A 6246-nucleotide genomic window follows, 5' to 3' on the forward strand; every position below is an offset into this window, starting at 1 on the left:
AAAAAAAAAAAAAAACATTCTGCATGGACAAATCAGACCCTCGCGAGCGCTTTTTCCTCCTCCACAAGCAGAAAAAGTCCTCGCAAGAGAGACTGACTACTTCCATGTGCGTGAGTGATGCCTGCGCACGAGCAGAATCTCAGTGAGCGCGCTGCTCTCAGCTCAGAACTGAAGGAGGAGCTGTTAATCCAGACATTTGAAACTGAATAAAAATAGTTTTCTCTAGTCCAGAGTTTCTCAGTTATTTTCTCCTACGCCCTCTACCCCTTCCCCCCGTGAAGAACGTATTCTTTCACGCCCCCCCAAAACTTTCTGCTGCAAATATCATCTGTGAAATTAGTTAATTTGCTCAAGTTAAATGTATCTCTCTTCAAAATATTATTGCACCTTTATTATCATTGAAGAATATATATATAAAAAAACTAAATAATTTAAATAATTTGTTTTATTATTTTTTCTTTCTTTCTCTCTTTTTCAGACAAAGTAAAAACAGTCTTTCCTTGTTTCCCTCCACAGTAGTGATGAATTCTGGCTTTTCTCAGAGATTCAGTTCTTTTCATTTGTTCACTGTTGCCAGAAAAAATCTCCGGGGCTGACCGCAATGCATTTTGGGATATGGGCAGCATAGTAGGATACACCAGAACGATCCTTGAATTTGGGAAAAGGAAGGCCGCTTTTGAAGCAGTCGTTGGATTTAACAGCACTTGTCGCGGCGCTGTGATGTCACCGGCAAACAAAAGCAGCCCGGGGAGGACGCAGAACCCGAATTTGGACACAGCCGACGTCATTGAACTAAAGTGACGTTGCAAATATATAACTCTGTTTAGAGGGCCAAATCAAGGGAGAAGGGAAGAATTCAGATTGGGCCTTAATCATCCAACCATTGATGAAATAAAAGTTTAAGCACATTAAAAGGGTTTATTTGAAGGGTGAAAATGACAATTTTAGCATGGGAATCAATTAAATTGAATTGCTAATTCTAAGACCAGCCTCTCTGGTCAGTTGCAGTACTGCAACGTTTTCTTACCTCCTACTTGGCTTTACCACGCCTGCTGGCGTTACTCTCTAGCAGGACTGTTGCCATGCAGTAAATCTTCTCTAACATCCCATCATCCCTTTACTTACACACTTTCCCGCTAGCTTACAGCCCCTCACAACCCCAACCTAAATTTGGCAACTGAACAAAAATCTCGAGAAATATCACAGCAATCCATCTGTACAGTTTAGATTCTTAGAAATGCCATTTTACGCTTAAGTTTTTTTATATATGTCCCCTAACCATCGGAAAAATGCTCCCAAACAGGTCAATGTATTTAAAGGAAGCATAGGTGTGTCTTTCAGTTCTTTTGAGGCATATACAGCCATTTTTCATGACATCCGTCATGAAAATGGAACATACCATTGTTGGGTGTCTGGTAAGTGTATTGTGACATATTAGTCTGGATACCTAATGAAAGTTACATGTATTTATGATGGATGTGTGATGCTGTCGTGTGGTGACCTAATGTAGTAGTCCATAAGATGTGTATACTAAGCTCTTTCTGACAATACATAAGTGCATGTAGGACACCCACACAGCTATGCTCTGATTGTCTAATTGTTTTATTTCTAATTAGACTGGATGCAAGAAGCGACATTTATCACTTGAACAGCACTAATGGGCTCTTAAATTTGCCCATTTTTCCCTTGCAGACAGCCTGTATCCCCTGTAAGGGCAGTTGTTATTTAGGTCTAAATTTGTTTTTGTTGTGTGAAACGTCTTTCCTCTGCAAATGTGCTCGAGCCACTGCGCTCACCTTTACTTTCTTAGTCATCAGGAAACAAATGATGATTGAATGCTTGATGTGCATTCATCTCCCTCCTCTGCATTCTCATTGCAGCTAGGAATGCATCCCTTTCCCTTCTCATCATAGAGCTGGTTCAAAACCGGGCGGTGCGGGCTGGCTCAGGCCTTCTGGTATCCATCGTAACTCCCTTCTCATCAAGCTAGAAGCACCTGAACATGGAGGAGCCTCTCAATCACTGGTAGACACATAATCACAGCTTGCAGACTTGGTTATTATAAGACATTCATTTTCTGTGCCCGCTTCATTTGCCCCCGCCTTTAACTTCTATAAATTTTAATTCCACATTCTGAAATGTAGTTTAACCATTGCGTTTGGTTTCAGTGCCTTCTGTATGTATGTTAGGTTTTGATCTTTTACAGTGTCAGTTTGAGCCATGTTGCAGCTCGTGCACCTGCCCCACACAGGTATGAGATCTAAATGCTCCATCAAAACTCACAAGATGGACTCCATCAAAGGCTGCAACTTTGATGCTGTTCTGCTGAGTGCATTACAGGAAAAGGCTTTGGCAACATCCCAAGAGTACAAGAGATGTGGCACATACTGTATCTCTTCTTCATTGTTGAGCCTACGGTTAAAAGTCTTAGCAACATACAGAGAATAAATGTATGAGAATTAAAATCCTTTAACAGCAAGACACGTTGATGCGGGATGTGAAGTCGGGGAAAATTTCACTTTTAAATGTGATAAGTTTATGGTTTTTATGATTAACATAAAACATTTTAGATTATTTTGATCTGAAATGTTACAGTACGGCTGCACGGTGGCGCAGTGGTTAGCGCTCTTGCCTCACAGCGAGAAGGCCCCGGTTCGACTCCCGGCTTGGGGATTTGGGACCTTTCTGTGTGGAGTTTGCATGTTCTCCCCGTGCATGCGTGGGTTTTCACCGGGGACTCCGGCTTCCTCCCACCGTCCAAAAAAATGCTTCATAGGTTCATTGGTGACTCTAAATTGCCCCTAGGTGTGAATGTGAGAGTGAATGTGTGTGTGATTGAGGCCCTGTGATGGACTGGAGACCTGTCCAGGGTGTACCCCGCCTTCGCCCATCAGTAGCCGGGATAGGCTCCGGCACCCCCGAAAGGGAAGAAGCGGTCAGGAAGATGAATGAATGTTACAGTAGAAGTGCTTATATAGCAGTCTCGGATCATATGCTAGATCCTGCTGCTGTTCTTTAGTTGTTCGCTTTTGTTCCTTCTGGATGTAAACGAAACTTTAAAAAAAAATTAACTTTATATCCCTTTAGGGACCAAAGAAAGTAATTATAAAGCTTGGATGAAACTTATAATCTTTTTACTAGTACCAAATTTTCACCTGCTGTTGAAAATCGTACATTTATATACGTCTTCATCATAATAGAGCCGGGGTCACCGACCCTGTTCTTCGTGAGCTCCACTGCTCTGCTTCAGTAATTCCTGATTAGCTGGATTGGATGAGCTCCGTTTCTGATTGACTTAACACACCTGATCAGGTGAGCAGAAGTAGCTGAAACAGGTTTAGCTGCTAAACAAACAGGGCAGGAGCTCAATAACAACAGAGTTGGTGACATTACTGTAGAGTTGAGTGTTTTTGTGTTTTAATGTGAAACATTTTTGAGAGGGATTAAACCTGTCATCTCTCCTGCTTTGTTTTCTGTGTTTTTCAGGACAATCCTGGAGAAAATGGATCTGCTGGAGAAGTACAGCAGTGGGTGAAAGAGAGGAGAGTGAAGAAAGAGAAGGAAGGAGTGAGCCACTGGCTGGAAGAAGAAAAATAAGAAGAAACAGTGATGAGCTTGTAGACCTAAACAGAAAGGACATGAGGCAGAAGAGCAGAGCTCACGAGAGAGGAGGGAAACTTTTGACCAACTTTAGTCTGCTGGAAAGAATTGCTGTTAAAATCCTTAGATTTTTGAGAATAAATAAATGAAGTTTATATTTGATATATTAAAAATGTTTGTTTTTGTTTTGTTAATTTAAATAAATACATAAATCCAACACAGTAATTTTCATGAAATAATTGTAACACTTATTTCCTACTTACAAAGATGGTCGACATGGATGGGGGGGCTTTGACTAAGTTTGGCTGGAGTTTTCTGGGTAGTGATTGTAACATCTTGCAGTGTAATCTGCAGAGTTTCTGGATGCATCTTCACTGTAGACTGCATCGTCCATCTTCACAGTTTGCAGGGCTGGCTGTGGACGGATGCTGCATGACCAAAAATGATACATAAATATGAGGTCATGCATGCACAGGCTTTGGAAAAAAAAAAAAAAAAAAAAACTTCTTGATTATTAATTTATTATTATCTCTTGATTATTTAATTACCTGTTACCAGTAATCAAGGTGGTACCTCCCCCAGGGCAGAAACCTCAGCCGGTAGTTGATCCTGACAGAGAGCACCGCTGGTGGCCTCCAAACCAGCGTCCTCATCATCACCTCCACATCTTCCTCTGGGGCCTCGGTGTCGTCAGCACAGAGGCAGATGTTGTGGAGGATAGCACACGCTGTGACAACCTGCAATATATAAATTTAAATTTATATAAAAATATTCCAAATAATACTGAAAAACTGCAGTGTGTTCACTTACATGAGGTATACAAGTGTGATGCAGCTCCAGCACTTGCAGGAGGATACCGATGTCACCGGGGAGGAGGTTCAGGAAGACCGCAGGAGAGTTCCTGTTCATTCTGAAGTCTGGTCTTGGATCTTCACTGTTGGACAAACAGCTCCAGGATTGGGAGACTGGTTGATTCTGCATTACAGGAGTCCTCTACTTTCACCTTACGCTGCATCTCCCTGTACTCCTGTCTACTCTCCTCAGTCCTCTCAGTGTCCCACTTCTTCTTAGCTAGTCTCTTACTCCGTATACACTCCTGCACCTCCTCATTCCACCACCAAGTCTCCTTATCAACTCTCTTTCCTGATGACACACCAAGTACACTCCTACCTGTCTCCCTGATCACATTAGCTGTAGTTATCCAGTCATCTGGGAGTACCTCCTGACCACCCAGAGCCTGTTTCAACTGTTTCTTAAAAGTCATGCAACAATCTTCTTTTTTCAACTTCCACCAGTTTGTCCTCTTCTCTGCCTTTGCCCTCTCTTTCTTCATCTTCTTCACCACCAGAGTCATTCTACACACCACCATCCTGTGCTGTCTGGAAACACTCTCACCAACCACTACTTTACAGTCACTGATCTCCTTCAGATTACACCGTCTACACAAGATGTAGTCTATCTGTGTGCTTCTATCTCCACTCTTATAGGTCACTCTATGTTCCTGTCTCTTCTCAAAGAATGTATTCACTATGGCCATTTCCATCTTTTTTGCAAAATCAACCACCATCTGTCCTTCTACATTGCTCTCCTGGATACCAAACCTTTTTTCCGGTTCCGGGTCACGAGCAGACAAAGAAAAATCTTGAAGCCGATCTGGCACAGCTCAAAACCGCGTTAGCCGACATACAGGCTAAGATAACCCCAGCAGTTCTCTCTGAATCTAAGCTAGCAGCCCTGCTGGAAGCTAAACTAACATCATTGCTACAACTCCTGGAAGATTTCCGTCAAGAAAAGGCGAACGACAAGATAACCGCCAAGATCTCCTGGAGAGAAGGATGCATGACGTGGATCAACAGGCTCAGATGAATAATGTGATTCTCACGGGACTTCAACTACTACTCTGGGTGCGGCCTGGTGCTACCAGCGCTACCATGGATGCTAACGGAGCTGCAATGAATCCTATTCCGACCATGGAGAATCAAGTTGGAGAATTTATTGTGTCCAAAGGGATTTCCTTGGACCTAAACACTGTTGAGGTCTGTCATCCGCTTTCTCGAGAAAGAATACGGATAAACCAGTGATCCTGATCAGGTTTGTGAATCGAAAGCACAAGATAGCTCTGATGAAACAATGCAAACACCTGAAGGGGCCTATGGTGTATCTTAAAAAACCATCTCTCTAATTATCACGCTGATCTGGCGGAGCACGCAAGAGTCCTACGCTTGAGGAAACAGATCCACAGCACGTGGATTCTGAACTCCAGGATCTTTGTCAAACCACTCGGACCACCGGACAATACGAAGCCTCTGGAAATAAAATCATGAAAGACTTTGAGAACTGTGGGATTACGCATGTCTGACCTTTTATTCAAGCAAAATGTGAAATGTGAACTCAACAAACTGCTGGACGTGAACTCTGACCCGATTCTGAGCTGCAGAACTCTAGCACATTTCCCTTGAAATGAGACCTTCACAGTCTCTCAGTCATAACAACGAAGAAAGATTACGTGGCCTTAAACTTGTTCCTAAGCTGTGATGTAGCACTGATTCTGCTCAAATTTTTGAATTTTTGATCTTTTTTTTACCAACTTATCATTTTTTTGTTATTCTAATCATTTTTTGGAGAAATACAATCTGCACAAATTGT

The 6246-nt window shown here is 42.3% G+C and overlaps 2 long non-coding RNA genes across 2 annotated transcripts; one reads left to right on the forward strand and one right to left on the reverse strand.

Moving 5' to 3' along the window:
• Positions 1-3183: 3183 nt before the first annotated feature.
• Positions 3184-3814, forward strand: LOC118598914. Its single transcript, XR_004948145.1, has 2 exons — positions 3184-3312; positions 3487-3814. It is a non-coding gene; the product is annotated as an uncharacterized LOC118598914 (long non-coding RNA).
• On the reverse strand, positions 3497-4688 carry LOC118598913. Its single transcript, XR_004948144.1, has 2 exons — positions 4149-4688; positions 3497-4028 (listed from the first exon to the last, which is right to left on the reverse strand). It is a non-coding gene; the product is annotated as an uncharacterized LOC118598913 (long non-coding RNA).
• Between the last annotated feature and the right edge of the window lie 1558 nt (positions 4689-6246).

The sequence above is a fragment of the Oryzias melastigma genome, linkage group LG6 (assembly GCF_002922805.2).
Source record: "Oryzias melastigma strain HK-1 linkage group LG6, ASM292280v2, whole genome shotgun sequence".
NCBI lineage: Eukaryota > Metazoa > Chordata > Actinopteri > Beloniformes > Adrianichthyidae > Oryzias > Oryzias melastigma.